General features: G+C 44.3%; 1 pseudogene; it reads left to right on the forward strand.

Annotated features, from left to right (window-relative positions):
- Positions 1-1733: 1733 nt before the first annotated feature.
- Positions 1734-27215, forward strand: LOC121270392 (annotated as a pseudogene).

The raw sequence follows: 27215 nt of genomic DNA on the forward strand, positions 1-27215 counted from the left end.
TAAGGGAGAAGGAGGACATGTCAGAGGAACTGTTTTTGATGGTAGCATCATCAGAATAGATGCGACGGAGGCGAAGGAACTGAGAGAATGGAATGGAGTCCTTACAGGAAGCGGGGTGTGAGGAGCTGTAGTCGAGGTAGCTGTGGGAGTCGGGAGGCTTGTAATGGATATTGGTGGACAGTCTATCACCAGAGATTGAGACAGAGAGGTCAAGGAAGGGAAGGGAAGTGTCAGAGATGGACCATGTGAAAATGATGGAGGGGTGGAGATTGGAAGCAAAATTAATAAATTTTTCCAAGTTCTGACGAGAGCATGAAGCAGCACTGAAGTAATCATTGATGTACCGGAGAAAGAGTTGTGGTAGGGGGCCGGAGTAGGACTGGAACAAGGAATGTTCCACATACCCCATAAAGAGACAGGCATAGCTGGGGCCCATGTGGGTACCCATAGCCACACCTTTTATTTGAAGGAAGTGAGAGGAGTTGAAGGAGAAATTGTTCAGTGTGAGAACAAGTGCAGCCAGACGGAGGAGAGTAGTGGTGGATGGGGATTGTTTGGGCCTCTGTTCGAGGAAGAAGCTAAGGGCCCTCAGACCATCCTGGTGGGAGATGGAGGTGTAGAGGGATTGGACGTCCATGGTGAAGAGGAAGCGGTTGGGGCCAGGGAACTGGAAATTGTTGATGTGACGTAAGGTGTCAGAGGAATCACGGATGTAGGTGGGAAGGGACTGGACAAGGGGAGAGAGAAGGAAGTCAAGATAATGAGAAATGAGTTCCGTGGGGCAGGAGCAAGCTGACATGATCGGTCTACCGAGACAGTTCTGTTTGTGGATTTTGGGTAGGAGGTAGAAGCGGGCCATCCGAGGTTGGGCGACTATCAGGTTGGAAGCTGTGGGAGGAAGATCTCCAGAGGAGATGAGGTCAGTGACAGTCCTGGAAACAATGGCTTGATGTTCAGTAGTGGGGTCATGGTCCAGGGAGAGGTAGGAGGAAGTATCTGCGAGTTGACGCTCAGCCTCCACAAGGTAGATGTCAGTGCCCCAGACAACAACAGGACCACCCTTGTCAGCGGGTTTGATGACAATGTTGGGGGTTGGACCTGAGAGAACGGAGTGCAGTAAGTTCAGAGAGAGACAGATTAGAATGGGTGAGAGGAGCAGAGAAATTGAGACGACTAATGTCGCGCCAACAGTTCTCAATGAAAAGATCAAGAGAAGGTAAGAATCCAGAGGGAGGGGTCCAGGTGGAGGGAGAATATTAGAGGTGGGTAAAAGGATCTGTTGAACGGGGAGTGGCCTCCTACCCAAAGAAGTGAGCACGGAGACGAAGACGGCGGAAGAAGAATTCAGCATCGTGCCAAGCCCGAAATTCATTGAGATGAGGGCGTAAGGGTATGAAACTAAGTCCTTTGCTGAGCACTGAACGTTCAGCGTCAGAGAGGGGAAGGTCAGGGGGTATAGTGAATACACGGCCGGGGCTGGGATTGGAAGATGGGGTGGGGATGGAGGGACAGGCAGGGGTGGAGGGTCCTAGATGGGTGTTGGTGTCGATGAGTTATTGGAGCAAACACCATTCTGATCGCAAATTCGACAATGTCTGATCTCAATGGCGTGGCTCCTACCCAGCGTTCACTGCGAGTAAGAATGTGCCCTATCCACACGACAGGAGGGCCCTGCGCAGGCGCAGTTCCCGACTGAGCGTAGAGCATGCGCAGTGCAGACTGTCAGTGGAGTTGCAAGGAACGGGGTTGAAACAATCGAGTGCAGTTTGAGTAATGGAGTCGGTGGGGAATGGGGAGGATTAGAGCCAGCGGAATGGGCGGGAGGCTTCATAAATACCACGTGGAGGCTTCAAACCCCAAATAAAAAGTTACCGGTCCCGCATTAGCACCGAAAGGTCTATGAGCCTCCTGCTCACAGGCCCACGTTACCGGCCGCCATCTTGAAAAACGGCAATATGCAGGAGAGTGCATGCGCAGTGATCCTGAACCAGGAGACAGGAGCAGAGTCGGTTGCCAACCCTCCAGAATTATACTGGAGTCTCCAGGGGCTGAAAATCAATCTCCAGGACACTGCTGTGTGCAACCCTGGAGAAATATCTTAACGGCATTAAAAAAGATTGTTTTAATTCGTAATTTTCTTTGACCATTTCTCTTTACAAAAATATAGACAGTGGGACAAATCATCATCCAATTGTGGAATGAGACATTTTGCTTTCCAATTGGCCTGAGAAGGCAGTGTGTCATAAGGAAGGATGTGTTGGCCGACTAATTGCTGGAGAATGGAGACAAATCATATGATGGAATACATTTAATCAGAGTTGGCAACCCTAGAGTAGAGAATGTTGTGAATTTCTATCCTGGACTGACAGTGATGATTTCTGTAACCTTACAGGGCACTGGAATTGGAGGATTGATAGACAGGAAACTCAAACCAAACATTACATCAAGATCTGACAGTCACTTGATTCATCAGAAACTGAATATCAGCAGCATCTGAAGATGGAAAGTAAAAAGGTTTGTCTGTTCTGTTTGTGGGAGAAAATTTCAGATATCAATGTGACTGTAAAAGCATCAAAACACACAAACCCTGGTTAGACCACACCTGGAGAACTGTGTTCAGTTCTGGACAAACATCAGGAAGGATAGATTGGCCTTGGAGGGAGTGTAGCACAGTTTTGATCACAGTATCACAGAGTGATCTCCAAACTCCAAGGGCTAAATTACAGAAGAGGATTACACCAAAGAGTCATTATGGCACAGAGGAGGCCATTCAGCCCATTGAGTCCATGCCATTTTTCTGGAGCAATCCAGTCAGTCCCATTTCCCTGCCCCTGTTCTATCCCCGTATCCTTGCAGGTTTATTTCCCTCAAGTGTCTGTCCAGTTCCCTTTTGAGATCATTCATCATGTTCATTTCCACCTCCACAGCAAGTTTTGGGTCATTACCACTCACTGTGTACAAACATTCTTCCTCACATCTCCTGTACCTTTTACCCAAAACCTTTACATCTGTGTCCCCGAGTCCTTGTACAATCAGCTGATGGGAACAGCCTTTCTTTGCCCACCTTATCTAAACCTGTCAGAATCTTGTGCACCTCAATTAAATCCCATCTCAACCTCCTTGACTGCAACTATTCTGGTAAATCTCCTCTGCACCTTCTCAAGGACCTTCACATCCTTCCTAACACCTGGTGACCAGAAGTGAAAACAATACTCGAACTGTAGCCTAACCAGAGCTTTGTAAAGATTCAGCATAACTTCCTGTTTTTGTTCTCAATATCACTATTTATGTAGCTCAAGATCCAATCGGCTTTGCTAAATTCTCTCTTAATGCATCCTGTCACCTTCAGAGATCAAAGCACATGAACCCCGGGTCCCTCTGTCCATGCACACTCTTTAGAACTGAGCCGTGAATTATATCTTCCCTCTCCCTAACCCTTCTGCCAAAATCCAGCACCTCACAATGAGCATTGTAATCTCGGAAACCTGGGAATTTAGAAGATGAAGAAGTGATTTGATTAAAATTTTTGGGATATTAATTGGAACTGACAAGATAGAAAGAAAGGAACTATATCCACTGGTTGGGGAATCTAGGACGAGTGGGCGGAGGCTAAACATAGAATCAGGTTCCAGCATATTTTCAGGAAGAGAGTTCCCGATCCTGACAACTCTCTGTTAGTGCAGAAACTGCTGAACTCGATGCTGAGTCTGGATGGTTGTAAAGTGATGAATCGAAAGATGAGCTGCTGTTCCTCGAGCTCCCCTTGAGCTTCATTGGAACAGTTCAGGAGGCCAAGGACAGAGAGGGAGTGGGGTGGAGAAGTTAAATGATAAGTGACCGGAACCTCGGGGTCCAGCATGCGCTCAACATTGTCAAATCCTTGATAAAATCCTGGCGTATAACATCCAATTTCCTTTTGAAATGATTAATCACCTCCACTTCCACCACCCTCATGGGCTGTGAGTTCCAGGTTATTATTGTAGAAACATGCTCTCAGAGGTTTCTTAGTCAAACAGATTAAACTTTATATAGACAAAAGCTTCTGTGGCTGCTCGTATCCAGCCAGCCCCTCATACAACCACCTCCTAGGAAACTTCTCCCCTAGAATTTATTCCCCTGCGCTAGCTACACATTGGTTGAACAAATCACGTGACCCTATTTGCTGCAAAAAAAGTTCTATCTCGTATCGCCTCCTGCATCTCTTGCCCAAAACCTATATCCTTCTACCATCAACTAATGGAAAAGGATTTTCTTTGCCTATCTTATTCTAAACCTTTCATAACCTTGTACACCACTATCAAATCTCCCCTGCTCCAAGGAGAACAACCCCAGTTTTTCCAACCTAACCTTGTAGCTAAAATCCTTCATCCCTGAAACCATTCTGGTAAATCTCCTCTGCACCTTATCAAGGCCCCTCACATTCTTCCCAAAGACTGGGGACCAGAACTGGATGCAATACTCTAGTTGCGATCTAACCAAAACTCTATAACATAAGAACTAGGAGCGGGAATAGGCAATTCAGTCTCTCGAGCCTGCCCCGCCATTCATTACAATCATGGCAGATCATCTTCTCGGCCTCAACTCCAATTTCCTGTCCTCTCCCCATAACCTTTCAACCCATTACTAATTAAAAATCTGTCTATCTCCTCCTTAAATTTATTCAGCGTCCCGGCATCCACCGCACTCTGAGGTGGTGAATTTCATAGATTCACGACCCTTTGAGAAAAGTAATTCCTCCTCATCTCTGATTTAAATCTACCACCCCTTAGCCTAAAACTATGGTCTCTCATTCTACAATGCCCCACAAGGGGAAATATCCGCTCCACATCTACTTTGCCTATCCCCTTAGAATCTTATATACCTCAATTAGATCTCCTCTCATCCTTCTAAACCCTGGTGAGTATAGGCCTAAACTGCTCAATCTCTCCTCAAAAGACAAGCCACACATCTCTGGAATCAATCTAGTGAACGTCCTCTGAACCGCCTCCAGTGCAGCTATATCCTTCCTCAAGTAAGGGCACCAAAACTGTGCACAGTACTCCAGGTGCTGTCTCACCAATGCCTTGTACAGTTGCAACAACACTTCCTTATTTTTATACTCTATTCCTTTTGCAATAAATGCCAAAATTCCATTTGCCTTCCTTATAAATGCCAAAATAATGCCCCTGTTTTTGTATTCAGTACCTCTGTTTATGAACCCCAAGGCCCCATAAGCTTCACTGACTACCCCTCAATCTGTCCTGCCATAAGAAACTGGTCCCACAAATAGTTTAATCATCACCCATACTCAGAAAGCCTATATAATGACACAAAATTTAAAATAGTTCCTGTACTATGTGCCCTGAATACCATACACCCGTCCCCAAGGTTATGTCATCCCATCTACAAGCACCTTGATGTTCGGATGATAAGGGAATTATCCGGGGATTTCAGAAGTTGGAGATAGGTGGACTGTGACCATCCAGTAGCCAAGACCCCAGTTTTAAGGCAGTTTTGCAAAACACTGTGATCGTTCCTGTGGTAGTGACACCAGTAAAAAGACTGGAGAGAAGATAGGGATCAGTGACTGGGCTGGAATAGGGGCCATGGCTGGCATGGCCTTTGGGAAGCACTTAGACATGGAGAATATGTGGGAACAGGACGAGGCTGTGAGGCAGCAATGGACAGGAATCTTCAGCAAAGGAAATAAAAGGCAGAGAGATGAAATCCTGGAACAACAAGAAGGAGCGAAATCCAGAAAAGAGATGGTGGATGGACTGATCGAGAGAAAGGGAATGGTCAGTAAGATCATTCAGCAGAATAAGATTGAGGTGAAAAGTCAGAACATGTCTAAAGCTGTTCCCTGTGTGATGGAAGGAGGGTTTTTATTGGATCAGGTACAAGGTCAGGAGGACATTGAAAAACAATAAACAGTCCAACAATAGAGAGCCCAAAGGGTCTGGAGGGGGGGAGAGTTAATAATCCCAGGGAGTCACAGGCTGCACAAACTTCGAGTGTGAGCCCAGGCCCATTGTAAAACAGTGAACAAATAAATCCCTGATTTTACTGAGACTCTTTTGCATGTCCCAGCTCCCATAAACACTGACTGGAAAGGGAACAGAATCTCAGGACGTTCCACACCGCTGGCTGCTCGTGAGGAAGTGATCTCTAATCAGATTAATGTGCTTCTGCTGTGAGTATTTAATAAAGTGTCCGAACCTCTCATTGTACTTCCTGTCCAATATCCCCCTCATCCATGGATCTTCTGTTTTACCAATTGGGGAAAAAAATTGTCTAACGTAAAAGCAAAAAACTACAAATGCTGGAAATCTGAAACAAAAACAGAAATTGGAAAAGCTGGAAAAGCTCGGCAGATCTAACAACACCTGTGGAGAGAGAAACAGAGTTAACGTTTCGAGTCCATATGACCCTTCTTCAGAGCTGGTGTTGAAAAAAATTGCCTGTTCACTGATTGGCCTCAATGGTGGCAGTATTACCCAGAATCCCTCTTGGGTCAGAAAGCCCCCGTCAATGAGAACAGGAACCCAGAGTGCCGGCATGAGGACCGGGCTGTGCTCAGAGCATTCTCAGTGCGGCTGGTGGAGATGGACTGGGGTGGAACAGGCAGCTCAGGAGGCTGGAGGAGATTGTCGATGCACAGGAGGAATTGGAGCCGGGGGGTGGGACAGAATTCGATGATCTCAGATAATCCTGGAAGGCTGAAGGGCTGGAGATGACCACGGTCGTCAGGGAGCACAGGGGATGATGGTGAACAAGACTTGGTGTGAGTAAGGACATGAGCTAAGCTTTGGGTGACCTCCAATTTCTATGGAGTTGAATGTGGGAGGCCGACAAGATGCACATTTGAATAGTCGAATAGAGAGAATAAAGGAATGGATGAGTTTCAGCAGCAGATGAACTGAGGCAGGAACACAGCTGGGCAATGTTACTGAGGTGGAAATGGATGGTTTTAGTGATTTGTAGTCAGAAGCTCAGCTTGGGCTGAAACATGACAACAAGATTGTGAATATTCTGGTTCAGCCTCAGAGAGCTGGTTGGGGAGTGGAGACAATGGCTTTCATCTTCCCAACATTTAAGTGGAGGAAATTTCTGCTCATCCAGTACTGGATGTCAGACAAGTCAGGACGGTGTGTGAGTTGGAGGTGATGGTTTCACTGACACCTGTTACCTTCATACTTCTAGGTGGTGGAGGTTGAGGGTTTGGGAGATTCTGTCAAAGTTCTGGTTGAGCTGAAGATGTATTAAACACATCTTCACCCCCTGCACCTCCCACCTCTCTCTCTCCTCCCATGGAGACCAGAATCTTGTGTAGCCTAGACCAGGTGACAGGTTCCCTTCCCTGAAGGACATTAGTGAACCAGTTGGGTTTTTATGACAATCCAGCAATTTTCATGGTCACTTTTCCCTTGTGCCGGCCCTACAAATTACCAGATTCATTCAGCTCAATTTCACAACCTGTTTTTGGATATTTGTGGGTTCTCTCTCACTCCCTTTTTTCTGTTTTAAATCAGTTTCACAGGGGATTAGAGGGGGAGGATTTGCAGTCGGGAAACATAAACAAAACATCACAGCAGAATCTGACAGTCACCCGATTTATCATAACCTGAATATCATTTGATTTTGAACATGGAAGGAAAAAGCACCGTTCACAGTGGAGAGAAATTGTACACGTGTCCTGTGTGTGGACGAGGCTTCGGACAATCACCTGACTTGTCAAGACATAAGCGCAGCCACACTGGGGAGAAACCGTGGAAATGTGGGGACTGTGGGAAGGGATTCAGATTCCCGTCTGAACTGGAAGAGCATCGGCGCAGTCACACAGGGGATAGGCCATTCACTTGCTCAACGTGTGGGAAGGGATTCACTCAGTCATCCCACTTGCTGAGCCACCAGCGAGTTCACAGTGAAGACAGACCTTTTAAATGCCCAGACTGCGGGAAGAGCTTTAAATGTTCCTGCGAGCTGATGTCCCATCAACGTGTTCACACCGACAGGAGACCATTTAAGTGCTCTCAATGTAGGACTGGGTTCAGGGGATCATCCCAACTCACTGTACACCAGCGAATTCACACTGGGGAGAGGCCATTCACCTGCCCCCAGTGTGGGAAGGGATTCACTCAGTCATCCCACCTGCTGAGACACCAGCAAGTTCACATGGGGGAGAGACCGTTCATCTGCTCTGACTGTGGGAAGGGATTCACTGAGTCACACAGCCTGCTTACACACCAGCAAGTTCACACTGGGGAGAGGCCATTCACTTGCCCCAAGTGTGGGAAGGGATTCCCTCAGTTATCTAGCCTGCTGAGACACCAGCAAATTCACACTGGGGAGAGGCCATTCACCTGCCCTCAGTATGGGAAGAGATTCACTACCTCATCCCACCTGCTGAGACACCAGCGAGTTCACACTGGGGTGAAGCCATTCACCTGCCCCCAGTGTGGGAAGGGATTCACTACCTCATCCAACCTGCTGGCACACCAAAGAATTCACACTGGGGAGAGGCCATTAACCTGCCCTCAATGTGGGAAGGGATTTAGTCATTCAACGCACCTACTGACACACCAACAAATTCACACTGGGGAGAGACCATTCACCTGCCCCCAGTGTGGGAAGGGATTCACTACCTCATCCAACCTGCTGACCCACCGAGTTCACACTGGGGAGAGACCATTCACCTGCCTCCAGTGTGGGAAGGGATTCACTACTTCATCCAACCTGCTGATACCAGCAAGTTCACAAGTAACAAAAGTGGTGGGATTTTGCTGTTAATCACATCCAGGACTGAACCATGTTCATTGGGATCTGTTTCTGCTGATGTTAATCAACTACAGACCACTTAGAGGGGCTAACATTCTTGATAAATGTCAAATAAATTAGTTTTGTGTTAAAGACACTGTGTGTTGAATCTTTTTAATATCTCTAACACAAGTTCATTCCTGTTGAAGTGCTCTCCGTCTCCCCGTCTCCTCCATCCTCACCCCTAACAACCGGTGTGAGGATCTCATGGAGCTCCTTTGTCAGTCAGATTGAGACAATCCGATCAGCTGCCTCTGCTGCTTCCTTCCACTTGCCCTCCCTAAAGTTCCCCATTACCCGAGCCCTGAACTCACATCTTTCTGTAGTTTCTCTCCCATCTCCCCTCAGGCCCTCTCAGAGCTCATCTTGTCCATGAAATTCACCTCCAACTCCATCGACCCTACTCCCACAAAACCACAGATCACTCAACTTCCTCATGTTCACTGAATGTGTTCACAGTTTACTCTCTCAGATACTGACTCTCTCTCCTTTAAATCTGCCATCACTATACCCTTCTCAAAAAAACAAATCCTTGTCCCCACTGTCTTTCTAAACTACTGCCCCATCTCCAGCCTCTCTTTCCTCTCCAAAGTTCTTGTTGTCACCTCCCAAATCCCTGCCTATCTTTCCCAGTGCTCCATGTCTGAATCCCTCCAATCATGTTTCTGCCCCTGCCACAGTGCTGAAACAGCTCTTATCAAAGTCACAAATGACATTCTATGTGACTGTGTCAAAGATAAACTATCCGTTCTCATCCTTGACCTGTCTGCAGCCTTTGACAATGTTGACCACATCATTCTGCACCTTTGCCACTCCCCTGTCATCCAGCTGGGTGGGGCTGCTCTCTCCTGGTTCCATTCTTCTCCTTCTAATCATTCCCACAGTTATCTCTGGTGTCCCCAAAGGATCCAGCCTTGGTCTCCTCTTATTTCTCATTTACCTGCTCCAAACAATGACATCATCTGAAAACACTGTCAGTTCTCACATTTACACTGACAACTCCCAGCTCTGCTTCACCACCACCTCTCTCGACTTCTCCACTCTTGGTAAATTATCAGACTGTTTGGTGGATGTGCAGAAATTTCCTCCAGTTAAATACTGGGAAGACTGAAGTCATTGTCTGAGTGGCTGGTAGAAGCAAATTCAGTTGTAACTTTCAAAAGTGATTTGGATTTAAATTAATATGGAAAGATTTGGAAGGCAATCAGAAAAGAGCAGGGGAGTGGGACAGATTGGTCACATTTTCAGGGACGGTACAGGCACAGTGGGCTGAATGGCCACCATCCATGCTCTGTGATTTTGTCATATCATGTTTATTATGCATCATTATATTATAGATGATAGAAACTCCTAATAGTACAGCAGAGAAGGAGGTGGCTTTTGAATCTGTGCTGACAAATTCGACGAGCTATCCAGTTAGTCCCACTCCCCCATTCTGTGCTCATCCCTGCATCATTTCTCCTTCAAATATTTATCCAGTTCCTTTTTGAAGTTTACTCTTGAACCTGTATCCATCAGATAGTGAATTCCAAATTCTTACCACTTGTTACTGAAAAGATTTCCTCATGATGCTAGCATAAAAGCAAAAGATTGCGGATTCTGGATATCTGAAATAAAAACAGGAAATGCTGGAAAAACTCAGCAGGTCTGACACCACCTGTGGAGAGAGAGAAATAGAGTTAACATTTTGAGTCCGTATGACTCTCCTTCATTGCACAATACCAAATCTAGGTTAGCCTGTTCCCTTGTCGGTTCCTCGACATTCTGGCCTAAAAACCATACTGCAGGAATTCATCCACCACAATATTATTGCTAATTTAGTTTGACCAGTCTATATACAGCTTAAAGTCATCCATGATTACCGTTGCACCCTTTTTACATACATCTCTAATTTCCTGTTTAACACTGTCACCTACCTTATCACTACTGTTTGGAGGCTTATAGACAACTCCCACTAATGTTTTCTGCCCTTTGTTGTTTCTTAGCTCCACCCAGACTGATTCTAGGTCTAGATTTTCTAAGCCAATATCCTCTCTCACTGCTGCACCGATTTCATCCTTAACTAACAATGTCACACCACCTCCTTTTCCTTTTTGCTTATCTGTCCTAAATATCGAGTACCTTTGGATATTCAGTTCCCAGCCTTGGTCACCCTGCAGCCATGTCTCTGTAATCACAGTCATATCATACCCGTCTATATCTATTTGCACTGTTAATCCATCTACCTTATTGTGAATGCTCCATGCATTCAGATACAGAGCCTTTAGACGTGTCTTTTTAACATTTTTTATACATCTCTTTTTGTACTATGGTCCTATTTGCTGCTAGCCCTTGTTTCCTCTGCCTTCCACTTTTGTTTTCTACTTTTCTATCTTTCATTCCTATCTTTGTTTCCCTCTCTTGTGTCTCCTCGCTCAGTTTCCCATTCCCCTGCCAGTCTAATTTAAACCTTCCCCCACATTACTAGCAAATACCACTGTGAGGATACTGGTCCTGGTCCTGCAACCCATCCAGCTTGTACATGTCCCATCATCCCCACAATCAGTCCCCATGCCTCAGGAATCTAAATCCCTCCCTCCTACACCATCTCTGCAGCCATGTATTCATCTGGTCTATTCTCCTATTTCTCATCTCGCTAGCACATAGTACTGGGAGTAACCTGAGATTACTAACTTTGAGGTCCTGTTTTTTAATTTATTTCCTAGCTCCCTATATTCTGCTTTCAGGCCCTCATCCCTCTTGTTACCTATGTTGTTGGTACCGATATGGACCATGACCTCTGCCTAATATATGATATAGTAGTATATCATATATTAATATAATTTTTTTTTAAAGTCATTCAAGGAATGTGGGGTTCACTGGCTGGGCCAGCATTTATTCCCCACACCTAGTTTCCCTTGAGAAGGTGGTGGTGAACTGCCTTCTTGAACTGCTGCAGTCCATGCAGTGTAGGTACACCCAAAGTGCAGTTAGGAAGGAAGCTCCAGAATTTTGATCCAGTGACTGAAGGAATAGTGATATATTTCCAAGTCAGGATGGTGAGTGGTTTGGAGGGGAACTTCCAGGGGGTGGTGTTCCCATCTATCTGCTGCCCTTTTCCTCTGAGATGACTGAGGTCATGGGTTCGAAGGTGCTGTCGAAGGAGCCTTGCTGTGTTCCTGCAGTGCATCTTGTAAATGGTACACACAGCTGCTACTGTTTGTTGGTGGTGGAGGGAGTGAATGTTTGTGGATGGGCTGCCAATCAAGTGGGCTGATTTTCCTGGATGGTTTCAACCTTCTTGAGTGTTGTTGGAGCTGCACTCATCCAGGCAAGTGGGGAATATTCCATCACAATCCTGACTTGTGCCTTGTAGATGGTCGACAGGCTTTGGAGAGTCAAGAGGTGAGTTACTTGCAGAAGGATTCCCAGCCTCTGACCTGCTCTTGGAGCCACAATATTTACATGGCTGGTCTAGTTCTGTTTCTGCTCAATGGTAACCCCCAGGATGTTGATAATGGGGGATTCAGTGAAGGTAATGCCATTGATTGTCAAGGGGTGATGGGTAGATTGTCTCTTGTTGGTGATGGCCATAGACTGGCACTTGTGTGTTGCGAATGTTACTTGGCACCTGTCAGTACAAGCCTGGATATTGTCCAGGTCCTGCTGCATTTAGAAATGCACCGCTTCAGTAGCCGAGGCATCGCGAATGGTGCTGAACATTGTGCAATCACCAGTGAACATCTCCACTTCTGACCTTACGATGGGAGGAAGGTCATTGATGAAACAGCTGAAGATAGTTGGGCCTAGGACAATACCCTGAGGAACTCCTGCAGTGATGTCGTGGAAATGAGATGATTGACCTCCAACAACCACAACCATTTTCCTTCGTGCTAGATATGAATCCAACCAGTATAAAGTTACCCCCCCGCCACCTCCAAACCCTGATTCCCATTGACTCCAGTGTTGCCAGAGATCCTTGATGCCACACTTAGTCAAATGCTGCTTGGATGTCAAGGGCAGTCACTCTCACCTCACCTCGGGAGTGCAGCTCTTTTGTCCATATTTGAACCACGGCTGTAATGAGGTCAAGAGCTGAGTGACCCTGGCGAAACCCAAGCTTAGCATTAGTGAGGAGTTTATTTCTAAGCAAGTGCTACTTGATACAGAAACAGGCCCAATCTCAATGTGGTGATGAACATTTTTGTTCACCAATTAAGCTTTGAGTTTGATGGGGGAGGGGGGACCCTCTTGGGCCCAAATCAATAAGGACTCTGATCTGTGGGAAGGAAGGAAACCCTGGGAGGTGGGCGGGGAGGATTCAGAAACACCCGCTGGAGGCCCCAAACCCCCAATAAGACTCATTAATTTCATTGTCAGTCTGCAGACAGGAGCTGGAGAACTGAACCCAGGCAGAGGAGAGGGAGGCAGAAAACAGGAGTGGAGGAACGAAATGGTGAGATGGGTTTGGATTTCAGCTGAGGGAGGAGGGAGAGTATGTGGGACAGGGATTTACAGCTTTGGGGGAACAAGAGAAGAAAAAATGTTCCATAGAAACTAGAATTGATTATTATGAATTTCTATCTTGGAATGACAGTGATGACCTTTGCAAACAAGTTGAAACATAACCAGTGGGAAGCTCCACCCTCTTTAACTCTTGTTGGTCCAACAAGGTTGAATTTTTTTTAACAATAAAAGGTAACTTTTTAAATTTTAATTTTTTGTCAGTTTTAACACAGTCATTTGGACAGTTACTTGAAGAGAGAATCAAACAAAATTTGGGAAAAAGATTTAAAAAAAAACAAAAGAATTGGAAAAACAAAGTTAAGAATTGTAGCTTGATTCATCTTTGATCTGAAAAAGAAGTTATGTAACGTTGACACAATTGTGTGCATGTGAGAATGTTTGCTCTGTGCGTTTGCAAACAAGCAGAAAGGTTAACCCTTTCCAATGACAACATGGTGATATTTTGAACTAAATTTTGGTTTTATCCCATTTGTTATCTTTGAAGACAAAGCACTTGAGAACGACTGATATGGGAGTTATCTCCAAACTGACCGCAAGTACCTGCACTTCTGTCTCTGATCCAATTACACCACATTATGAGAATATTAAATTGGATGGTAAAGTCCTTCCATGGCTCATGAGTGAGATAGAATGGTAATTAATGGGAATTATCCACTTAGGATAAAAGATAAACTAAATCACACCACCAAATGGGAATTAGAATAATCCCCTCTCCCCACCTCGGGTACACTTCAATAGAATAGATCAACCTGCTATCCATGTACATTCTAGTGAAACTCAGAAAAATGTAGATGGGACGAGTAAATTGATAGCTTTCTCTCAGAGATGTTTATATCCTTGCCTCTGAACTTTTAAGAACACTGCATTTGATAGTCTGGTCACTACATAAGGCATCAGAACCATAAGCAAAGATCTTCAGTCAGATGCCCCGTTTGATCTTTCAATAAGATCACCTGAAAGTTCAAGAGTGGCTTGTATCAGATGGAGCATATGTGATACCAGGATACTAGTGTGCAGCTGTGATTCGTTACGTCTGGAGTAACTAAAATGCCGAAATGCATGGTGAAGCTGCATTGAAGACTGGGTCCCAGACATGCACAGCTGCTCAATAACAGAACAACATTGAGTGATTATTATAAGAGAACATTTTAAATCATCAAGGTATTGACACAAACTCCACAGGGAAAACAATCAGGATAGAATTAATCACACTGGTATCTATCAGAGGGAGTAAAATTTAAGTGAAGAGGGATATAGAATCTGGATTTAGAAACATCCACAAGGTGGATGCAGGTGAACAGAGCTGGAGAATCTTTAAAGTCCATGTATGAACTTTTATTTGAACCATATGTATATACAATATGCCAATAATTTAGAATTATGTGAGATGATCTGCAGGTGGGGAGGATGAATCAAAGTCAATAGTTATCACATTTTACTGGAAAAGTTTTTACATTTATCCTTGGTGGTAGCTCAGGGGTTTGAGTTGCTGATACTGATAATTCCAGAAGCTTTAGTATGTTATCGACGCTATGTAATCAAGAAATTAGGAGAACAAGCTTGTAGCTTAGAAATATCTGTGTTAGTCAGAAATCAGTTTGTGAGAAGTCAATAAGGCTGGTGTCTCATGATGCAAATGTAAACCAACTGTCTGAGTAAAGGTTAAACAGGATGTCCTAGAGAGGGATGAGCCACAAAATCACTTCATGGCCCCTCAATATGAGGGATTCACCCGAATATCTGTGCCCTGCTAATGGACAATTGAAAAAGCGATTAACAAAAGAAATTAGATATAAAAAGCCTTTCAAGAGGGCAAATCACTTCAGACAACAAAGAATTTCTCAATGATCCATGCTGGCTTTAGCCAAACACTTTGATTCGAGGAGACTGAGAAAGGAAGAACCTGCCACCTCCAGCCACAGAGATCAGCATCACCCTGATCCAGGACCAGTAAACCATTCTGAGGAGACTGCCACCTCTGGCCATGGAGATCAGTACCCCCTCCCCCAGCCTACTTCTCCAATTGTCTAATCTGGCACCAGTAAACTATTCTCACCTGTTATGAGTCGGATGTCTTTTCTGCTTATGTAACTGATGTAAAATCCAAACTGTTGTTTCTTAATAAAATGCTTTAAAATCACCTAAAACTTCAATCCCCTTTTTGGGTAATCTGTGACTCCTGGACTAAAATCTTACACTTATCCATGAGAGTAACTGAAGGTATGAGAACTGAAATAGTCTGGAGTAATCATGAGGTGTTAGTTGAGGCTCAGTGGTTGCATCCTTATCTCTGAGTCAGGAGGTTGTGGTTTCAAATCCACATCCAGAAACATGAGCATAAAATCCAGGCTGATATTCTGATGCAATACTGAGGGAATACTACGCTGTCAGAAGTCCCATCTTACAGATGAGACCTTCAACTATGGCCCCATCTGCCCTCTCAGTTGGTCTAAAAGTTTCCATGATGTAATCCCAAAGAGTAGGGGAGCTCTTTATCCTCAACAAACATCACTGAACAGATTGTCTGGCCAAAGTCACATTTCTATTTGTGGGATCTTGCTGTGTACAATTTGGTGACTGCATTTCCTACATTACAACAGGGATGACACTTCAATAGAACTTCATTGGCTGTAAAGCACTTTGGGACATCCTGAAGTTGTGAAAGGCACTATATAAATACAAGTCTTCATTAACAAAGGAGAAAAGGCCCAAAAATGGAACAGTCGGTAACAGGATATCAATCAGTCTCCTCCTATCTTAGAAAAATCAAGGGCTAGAACACTGTGTGTTTGTCACAAAGCTGATTTATTTAACCTATATCCTGAATATTAAACTCCAGCCCAGTTGCAGAGATTATTAACATCAAATGAAACAAACTCCAACTCAGAATGAACATGGTTCTGTCCTGGATGTAATTTGCAGTATCAATAACAGCAGAATCCATGCCCTGGAGTCTCTTGTGAACTCGCTGGCGTGTCAGCAGGCTGACTTAGTGAATCCCTTCCCACACACGGAACAGATGAACTCTCCAGTGTGAATGCGCTAGTGAATCAGCAGATCCATTTAGCTTTTAAAGTTCTTCTCACGGTTAGAACATTTAAAAGGTCTTGTGTCAGAGTGGTGAGTTGGTGTGAGGCGAGTGGGTGAGTTGAGTGAATCCCTTCCCACGCTAGGAGGAGGTGGATGGTTTCTCCCTGGTGTGAACTCACTGGTGTGTCACCAGGATGGATGAATGAGTGAACCTATTCCTGCTCTCAGAGCAGGTGAATGGTCTCTCTCTGATATGAGTTCGCGGGTGTTTATATAAACTTGATAACTGAGTGAAGGCACTCCCACACTCAGAACAGGTGAACGGCCTCTCCCCAGTGTGACTGCGCTGATGAATTTCCAGCACAGACTGAGTTCTGAATCCCTTCCCATAGTCCCCATATTTCCACAATTTCTCCAGGTTGGATGGTCAGTTGAAGCCTCGTCCACACACAGAACACTTGTACAGTTTCTCCCCACTGTGAATAATGTGATGTTTTCTCAGACTGTGTAACTGTTGCGGGTGCCCTTGTATCTTTCCAGGTTGGATAGTCAGTTGAAGCCTCGTCCACACACACAACACATGTACAGTTTCTCCCCACTGTGAATGATGTGATGTTTTCTCAGACTGTGTAACTGGTTAAAGCTCTTTCCACACTGGAACACTCACTCTGTTGTGTGTGTGTCTCAGAGTTTATCAATCACACTTATTTTTAAGATCTTTTTTCCACAGACAGAACGTTACTCCTTCCAAATTTAAAGGCTGATAATAGTCAAGTCCTGATGAATTGAGTGACTGTCAGATTTTGATGTGATGTTTAGTTTGAGGTTTCCATCTGTAAATCCTCCCTCGCTGCTATCCTGTAAAAGGTGTTGATAGTGTCAGTGTCACGATCAGTGTAGGATAGAATTCACCTGCTGTGGGCGTGGGAAGGGATTCACTCAGACATCCAACTGGGTGAGACACCAACGCGTTCACAAGTGACTGCAGGGATTGGCTTCTGCTATCATTGCTGCTGTTCATCACATCCAGGACATAACCATGTTCATTCTGAGAGTCAGTGTTTGTTTCTGATAGTAATAGCCTCTCTAACTTGTCTGGAGTTTTATATTCTGGATAAATATGAAATCAACCAGATTTGTTTGGAAACTATTGTTCTGGATTTTTGTTCCCACCTGAGTGTTTAGCATCACCTGGCTGGAGCTCAGAAAGGACAATCTGGGAGAGGATCATACATACAGCAGGAACAGATCTTCAGCCTGGACACAGTCCAGGAGCACAATAACCATCCATATCTTGTCCCTGTTGGATAAAATCAAACACAGCATTTATTCTCTATCTGGTTACCTGACTTTTTCATTTTGTACAGTTTAGACTGATCTCCATGGTAACTCTGATATTGTGTTCCTTTCTCTCGTTTCCAATTCACTAATATAACATATGTTTTTTCCCAATCTATCTAGAACATCATATGGTCCTTCCCAATTAGCTTCCCGACCCCACCCCTTTTCACAATGTTTTTAACATGACTTCATCTCCCATTGAACAGTTAATGTAACGGGTGGAGTGGTTCTCCCTGGAGGTGTTGAGATGGGCAGCACCATCTTCTCCACTGCCTGTAGCAGGGAGGATGCTGAGGTTTGTTGGAGGCTCTGAAGATATTGGTCATGAGTCTGACGAGTAGCAATGGGGAGTGGGAGCTCGGCAGGATTCACAATCTGGATTGGCCGACCTGTCATGAGCTGAAATGGGTTGTGACCAAAGACTGAACAGGGGGGGAGTGAATGATCATTAAGACACCAGGAAAGACGGTAACCCAGTCTTTGGCCTTGACCAGATCATCATCTCCCTCCATGACAGCTTTTCTCAGTGTCATTTTTATAGAGTGATTAAAGCTGTCGACCATCACACTGGATTCTGGGTGGTCGGGGATTTGGAAGTGTTGTTCTACACTCACAAGATGATAGAGCTGCTGTATTACTTCTGCTGCGAAATGAGAACCATTATCACTCTCTATCATTTTCAGAAAGTCCTATCTGGTAAATATCTGTTCCCACAAAATTTTGGCTGTAGTGACTGCATCATTTTTACAGACAGGTAATCCTTCAATCCACCAGGTAAACATACCTATAACTACTAGGGTATACCAGTCCCATCCTTTTATTGTGGATAGTGGGCCTGTATCATCAATCTGCAATGTTTCCCAGGGAACATCATTCATATGGGACGTGTCCATTGGGACGTTTCATTTCACAGGGCCGGATTAATCTGGGCACAGAGCCTGATACACAGGCTGTAGTGCATCCTCAGCCACAATAGTAATTATGAACATATCGAGGGCTCTGAAGGGAAACATGTCCCCAGTTTGATCCCTAAACAAAATTCATTATTTTCTAAATCATTGAGGTGTGACCTAAATCAAATTAGAGCCATCCTAGTGATAGAAAACCTCATCACGTAGAATGACTGAGTCCTTACTTGCTGCGAGGGATGAGGGAAAGCCTTTCTTATGGTGCACAGCCTCTTTGACACAGTCACATCAGGGTCAGGGTCCTGACAAGTTTTTAACTCAGGTTTAGCTGGAGTCTGTTGTACCCATGCCAATGATAGAGTTTTGGTTGGAGATGCTTTCCTGGTGAGTCAGTCTGCCTGGCTATTACCATCACCCTCTTCACTAAATACTGCTGCTGATGTACCTTTACCTTACAAATAGCAACTTGTCCTGGACACTTGCCAGCAATATCCCAAATCATTCGGAGATCAGATTGGTGGGTGAGTGGTTTCCTCTCTGCTGTGGAGTAGCTGTGTTTTTTGTTTTTGCTTGAGACTTCGGTTTTCACTGAGGGAGCTTTCTGAAAAGATGGTGATTCTGTCATTAGTGGTTTGAAGAGCTGTGATCACAATAACATCAGCGTTCTGGGCTAAACATTGTGCTGGGTATTTAATAAGGATACTACAGCTTTCATAGGGAATCAAAGATGTAGCACGAGCCTTATACTTTCATGAAATCCACATAAACCCTAGGTGAGTTTAACAGTGATGTGCCTCTAAAAGGTCAGTTGGACATGACCTCTTTCACCTGACAATTATCTGGGGCCTTTCATACTGGAACATCCCAACCAATTGGTATCTGTGAGGTTGCAAAGTATTAATACCTTTGACTTGTAACTCCATTATTCATTAGTCTATCACACCAGGAATAGTACCTTAACTTGAAGCTTAATTAATAATGTCAAAGAAGTCTATCAGGCATGTGGAATTGTTGAAATAAACTGTACTGGGTACTCTTGTGTGCTTAACTAACCAGTGAACCCCAAATAGAAGCAATCTACTGAAAATGGAAGGTGCTGGGAAAATGCAGCAGGTCTGACAGCATTTGTGGAGCGAGAAACAGAGTTAATGTGGCTTTTTCAGATGGAAGACGGGCAGACATAGGACAGGTTTTATGCTGTTGAAAAAAATGGGGCGAACAAAAGAGAAGGTCAGGGATAGTTTAGAGGGTCTGACAGATTAAATTAAAAAGATGTCATGGAACAAAGGGCAATGGGAGTGTTATTGTTTGTAATAAAGAAACAAAACACAGTAAGTTTTAATGTCAGAACACAGGACAAAAGACTGTCCAGTTCTGTTTTGAAAAAGAGTCATACTGGACTCGAAACATTAACTCTGTTTCTCTCTCCACAGATACTGCCAGACCTGCTGAGTTTTTCCACATTTTCTGTTCTTAATTCAGTGAACCATTAATATCTGCTCTGTGCACAGGGGTGAGTGTGCCTGAGAAGTTTCCAACTGGAAAACCTTTTCCATTCACCTCTTGCATTACTACAGTAGATAGATGTTGTTTTCACAGTGGAAACATGGCTGTGGAATTAAGTGGACAGATCTTCAGGCATGGTGGGCCAGATGCTTTCCATCTGTGCTGGATTATTCAATAAAACAGCGAATATTCAGTATCAGGAGATACAGAGAGAAAGATAGAGAAACCAGAGACTGTGGGATTGGAACCAGACAGAGTCAATACCTTCAGGGAAGGAGTGAGAGGGAAACCAATGGGAATGTTTTTAAATCTCAGTGTATTTCCACAGGAGAGCTGTTGTTTAAATCATTTTAAGATTTGCAAGGATTTACATTTTTTTTAATGTATGTAAATTGCGAAACAAGGTTATTTTCTACTCTGTGTTTGGATATTTCAATGGCTCTGCTGTTACCCAACATCCCCTGCGGGTGTGACGATGCTCTATACACACACTGGAGGACCCTAGTGCGCATGCGTAGTGATTAACATACGCAGTCTCACTTTGCTCAGAGCAGTGCGCGTGAGGGAGAGGATTTTAGTAATGGGTGAAAGCGGGCGGGGTGGAGGGAGAAATGTAGCCGGGCGGTTGGAGCGAGAAGCTTCATGAACGCCCGGTGTAGGCCTCAAGCCCCGAATAAGACCGTGCATGTCCCACATATGCGGCTTTTCCCCGGATCCAGGCCCAGGTTAACGTCCGCCATCTTGTTTCAGCGGGAGCAGTGCGCATGCGGGTCCATCTTGGTAACGTAACAGAGTGTGGGCGGAGATTCAAGGTGTCGGTGCCCAGGAGAGAATCAGTGCAGAAGAGGCCCTTCGGCCAATCGAGTCTGCACCGACACGTGAGAAACACCTGACCTACCTACTTAATCCCATTTACCAGCACTTGGCCCATAGCCTTGAATGTTATGACGTGCCAAGTGCTTATCCAGGTACTTTTTAAACGATGTGAGGCAACCCGCCTCCACCACCCTCCCAGGCAGCGCGTTCCAGACCTTCACCACCCTCTGGGTTAAAATGTTTTTCCTCACATCCCCCCTAAACCTCCTGCCTCACCTTGAACTTATGCCCCCTTGTGACTGACCCTTCAACTAAGGGGAACAGTTGCTCCCTATCCAACCTGTCCATGCACTTCATAATCTTGTACACCTCAATCAGGTCACCCCTCAGTCTTCTCTGTTCCAACGAAAACAACGCAAGTCGCTCCAACCTCTCTTCATAACTTATATGTTTCATCCCAGGCAACATCCTGGTGAATCTCCTCTGCACCCCCTCCAGTGCAATCACATCCTTCCTATAATGTGGCGACCAGAACTGCACACAGTACTCCAGCTGTGGCCTCACCAAGGTTCTATACAACTCCAACATGACCTCCCTACTAAATCATCGATTTTGCACCCACTGTGCGCACAGGAGCTAATGTCAGGCCGAGATTAGCGGATGGGCAATATGCTGCAGGGTGCATGGGTGGCTATCTGAAGAACATAAAAATGAAAACGTCAGAATTAGAGCAGACCATTCAGCCCATTAAGTCTGCAACCCCACTTAATAAGATCATGGCTGATCAGCCTTGAAAATATTCAATGACCAGCCTCCACTGCTCACTGGGGAAGAGAATTCCAAAGACTGACAATCCTCAGACGGAAAGAAATTTCTCCCCCTCAGTGTTAAATGGGAGATCTTTTATTTTTGCTTTGTGCCCCCTTCAGGGAGGGAGTGAGAGGGAAACCAATGGGAATTTTTTTAAAATCTCAGTGTATTTCCACAGGAGAGCTGTTGTTTAAATCATTTTAAGATTTGCAAGGATTTACATTTTTTTTAATGTATGTAAATTGCGAAAGAAGGTTATTTTCTACTCTGTGTTTGGATATTTCAATGGCTTTGCTGTTACCCAACATCTCATTCTTTTAAACTCCAATGAGTATAGCTCAACCTTTCCTCATAAAACAAACACTCTCATTCCAGGAATCAGCCTAGCGAAACTTCTCTGCGCAGATCCAATGAACATATGTCCTTGCTTAAGTAATCCTGGGCAAGAGAGGGGGAGAGAATGTTGTGAGTTTCTATCCCGGACTGACAGTGATGGATTTTGGAAACTCCTTTTACAGGGGGTTAGAAGGGGAGGATTTTCACATAGCAAGTGGAAATCAAGAGAAGTATTTGTCTCTTCTGAATGTCTAAATGTCTAACCCCAACTGACACACAACTTCTGTAATCTCCTTTTACAGGGTATTAGAAGATTTGAAGACTATATTTTGCTCTGACTCCAGTGCTTCTGATAGCTTTACAGCCGCAGGCTCCAGGAGGAGATTTTAAATTTGAAAACAATGACATTCTTTCAGAGGTGAGTATTATTGAACATTCACCTACAGCTTAGAGTTTCTAGTGCTGTGTTCTGGCTCTATGGCTCTGGCTCTATGGATCTGAATCCATGTCCATCTATTGCTCTGTTTCACCTCTGCCTTCCCTATCACCTCTCTGCCATTGTCTGCCTCTAATAATGCATTTATTTTAACCATGTTTGATATTTTCCTGTTATTTCTGCCAGATGTGTCTAAATGAGGTTTCCACTGCTAGCCATCCCCCAGCCATTCACTGCTGATTTACCAGCTTTATCTTCCCATGGTCTGGAATTGTTTTCCTGCATAAGAGATCATTTCTCTTCTGCTTCTGAGCTTATATTGACCATCAAACTCTGCTTCATTTTTATTCCTTGTAATTCATTCTGCACATCCTGAAACGTTAACTCTCTTTCTCTTTCTACAATTACTGCCTGAACTGCTGTGTATTTTCAGCATTTTCTCTGTTTATTTCAGATTCCCAGCAGCTGCAACTTTTTGTTTTATTGCTGGTGTTGGTCACAGAATTGAGCTTAGAATCAGAGATGGATCAATTAAGAACTGATTTATATCGGTGTGGGTATTCCTTCCAGAGGTTGTTCCCTGGCCTCGAGTGTAGGTCCTTTCTCCCTTTCTCTTGCAATCCTAGAATGATTACAATACAGATGGAGGCTATTAGCCCATTGTTCCTTTGCTGGCTCTCTACAAGAGCAAATCAGCTAGTCCCACTCCCCTGCCCTTTCATTGCAGCCTAACTTTTTTCTCAGGTGCTTATCCAATTTTCTTATCAAAGCCTCTGCCGCATCAGCTTGAGCTGGAGTGAAAATGGAAGAGAAGCTGCTGGGTTTAACCCTGAGGACGATGGAACCCAGTCAGGCCCAGAAATTTCCAATGTAAAATCGTCCCGAGATAGATTCTGGGGAGATCAGGTTGTTGAATGGACCCTGTCTGTCTGTACCATGTAAAATAGTGTTGTTTTAGGAAGAAGTATTTCTCTAATGTTTTTAATCTATTTTACATATACATACTTTTAAATTTTATTCTTGGGATTTGTGTCACTTACAAGACCAGCAGCATATATTACCAATCACCAGTTACATGTGGAGAAGATGATGTTTGACCTTCTTGAACCACTGCAGTCCGTGTGGTGAAGGTGCTCCCACAATTCTGTTAGGTCAGGAGATACAGGTTATTCACCCAGTGATGATGAACAGTGATATATGTCCAATATACATATTTGTATATATATTGTGCCTCTAAAGAGTGTCTCAAAGGAGGAAAGTGAAATAGACAGCAGCAGAGATTTAAGGAGGAAATTCCAGTGATGATGAACAGTGATATATGTCCAATATACATATTTGTATTTATATTGTGCCTCGAAAGAGTGTCTCAAAGGAGGAAAGTGAAATAGACAGCAGCAGAGATTTAAGAAGGAAATTCCAGAGCTTGGGGCCTAGTAACTGAAAGAATGGCCAACACTGATGGAGTGATTCAGATCAGGAATGTTCAAGTTAGATGACTTACAGAGATCTTAAAGGTTGTGTGACTGGAAGAAATTACAGAGATAGGGATAATCACAGCCATGCAGGTAAACAAGGATGAGAATTTTAAAATTTAGCTGCTTCTTAACCCAGAACCTTTGTACCTTAACGAGCACAGGGATGATGTGTGAGCAAGACTTACTGTGAGTAAGCACATTGGCAAGATTACAGGGAGGTTATATGTAGGAGGCCGGTCGGGAGTGTCTTAGGATAATTAAGGCTAGAGGTAACAAAGGAATGGATGACGGTTTCAGCAGCAGATGAACTGAGACATAGAAATAGATGTTGCTGGTGATGGTCCAGACATGCGGTTTAAAACTCATCTTGGGGTGAAATATGGTTGTGAACAGTTTGGTTCAGCCTCAGACTGCTGCCAGTGTTATGACATGGCAGATGATGTGTGCCAGGCAGACCAAATCCATAAGGGAAACTTGGTCGCACTATCACAATGGTTTTACAATTTGTATTTATTACGAGATGTGTGCACTGAATTCAGAAGTAATAGGTCCAACAAGACCTTCAGCGATTTAAAAAAAATACATTAAAATAGTTATTAACAAAATAAAAGATGTCAAGCACATACATTTACTTCAATTACTACTATAATAACTCCTAAAATTCCTAATTAACCTGACCCCCAGGTACACTCCCTTTAAAGCAACCACTCGCAATAAATTTCAGATTTAAAACAAACTCAGCAAGTTAACACAATACCCTGGACAGTGGAGTTCCAAATGGCTTTCTCCAGCTTTTGTTGCAGTGATTCAAGGCAGCTCACCACCACCTTCTTAAGGACAATTAGGGATGGGCAATAAATGCTGGTCCATGCCAACATAGCCCATATCCCGTGAATGAATAAAATAAACAAAACGTTTTGTTTCATAGCAGACTTATGCACACGTGCTGGAGTTTTCATAAAGGCTATTTCACGCACTCTGGTTAGATGTTACATGGCCTTCTCACACCTAACCTTTCATTCTCTTTTATGTATGTTTCTCTCTTTTTAATATGTAAATTCTGTTGTTCCTTATGTCTTTGAAACTGTATCTTCCTCATAACAAAAGTTTAATGTTGACAATATCTTATCAGTAACCTTTGGGAAAAATAAACACATTCCTTAGCCTTGCTTATCTGGCTACTTGTAAACAGACTAAAATCCTTTTGAAATCCAGATACCCCTTCATTTATCTAAAAATGCAAATGCCCCTCATTCCTTACATGCTAAGCCAGCATTCATGTTTACTCATTAACATGTCAAGCACCTAGCTTCTTTTGATGATTTAAAGTCTGTTTGACTACAAAATGTAACTAAGTCACACACACAGACCTAACTATACTTACCTCCATAAACCTACTTCACAATAGCCCAGAAAAATATTATGAAAATTAGATGTTAGTTTCATGACACCAGGGTGAGTGTTGAAGTCGGTGGCTGGAGAGTGGAGTTTGTAGTGGGGACTGAAGACTACGGCTTTGGTTTTTCCAATATTTAAATGGAGGAAATATTTGCTCATCCAGTACTGAATGTTAGAACAAGTAAAGACGTTGTGTGACTTGGCGGAGAACCTGTAGGTGGTGGTATTCACATACATCTGCTTCCCTGGTCCTTCTAGGTAAGGAGGTTGAGGGTTTAATGTTTCTGTCAAAGTCCTGGTCAAATTGTAGATATGTAAAATCCCTCTCCTTTGCTGCAGCCTCAGCACATCTCTCTCTTTCTCTCTCTCTCCCATCTCTCCTTTGCCATTGCGGGCAGTATCTTATGGAGGTCCAGGCTGGATGACAGGTTCCCTTCCCTGAAGGATATCAGTGAACCAGTTGGGTTTTTTGATAATCCAGCAGTTTTCATGGCCGCTTTTCCCTGGTGTCAACCCCACAAATGACCAGATTCATTCAGCTCAATTTCACGAACTCCCTTTGTGTTTTTCTGGGTTCTCTCTCACTCCCTTTTTTTCTGTTTTAAATCAGTTTCACAGGGTATTAGAAGGGGAGGATTTGAGGTCAGGAATTTCAAACCAGACACCACATCAGAATCTGACAGTGTTGCCGAATTTATCGTAACTTGAATATCATCAGATTTTGAACATGGAAGGAAAAAGCACCGTTCACAGTGGAGAGAAACCGCACACATGTTCTGTGTGTGGACGAGGTTTCAGCCGATCATCTGGCCTGTCGAGACACAAGCGCAGTCACACTGGCAAGAATCCGTGGAAATGTGGGGACTGTAGGAAGGTATTCAGTTACCCTTCTGACCTGGAAACGCATGGGCGCAGCCACACTGGGGAGAGACCATTCACCTGCCCTGAGTGTGGGAAGGGATTCACTCAGTCATCCAGCCTGCTGAAACACCAGCGAGATCACAATGGGGAGAGGCCATTTACATGTTCTGAATGTGGGAAAGGATTCACTCAATTATCCAATCTGTTAGGACACAAACGTGCTCACACTGGGGAGAGGCCATTCACCTGCTCAAAGTGTGGGAAGGGATTCACTCAGTCATCCCCTCTGATGGCTCACCAGCGAGTTCACAATGGAGAGAGACCGTTCACATGCTCCGAGTGTGGGAATGGATTCACTCAGTTATCTGACCTGCTGAAACACCAGCGAATTCACACTGGGGAGAGACCATTCACCTGCTCTGAGTGTGGGAAGGGATTCACTCAGTCATCTCACCTGCTGAAACATCAGCGAGTTCACACCGATGAGAGGCCTTTTCAATGTCTTCGCTGTGAGAAGTGCTTTAAAAGTTCTGCCAAGCTGATGTCCCACCAACGAGTTCACACTGATGAGAGGCCATTCAAATGCACAGACTGCAGAAATGCTTTAAAAATTCCGGGGAACTGGTGACCCATCAATGTGTTCACACTGATAAGAGACCGTTCAGGTGCTCTCACTGTGGGACTGGGTTCAGGAAATCATCTCAACTCACTGTACACCAGCGAATTCACACTGGGGAGAAACCGCTCAACTGCTCCAAGTGTGGGAAGGGATTCAATAATTCATCCAATCTGCTGAAACACCAGCGCATTCACACTGGGGACAGACCTTTCCCCTGCTCTGAGTATGGAAAGGGATTCACTCAGTCATCCCAGCTGCTGAGGCACCAGCAAGTTCACAAGAAATTACAGTGATTGGATTTTGCAGGTAGTCACATTGAGGACTGAGTCATGTTCAGTTGGGTCTGTTTCTGCTGATGTTCATAAACAACAGCCCAG

Source organism: Carcharodon carcharias, chromosome 27 (assembly GCF_017639515.1).
Source record: "Carcharodon carcharias isolate sCarCar2 chromosome 27, sCarCar2.pri, whole genome shotgun sequence".
NCBI lineage: Eukaryota > Metazoa > Chordata > Chondrichthyes > Lamniformes > Lamnidae > Carcharodon > Carcharodon carcharias.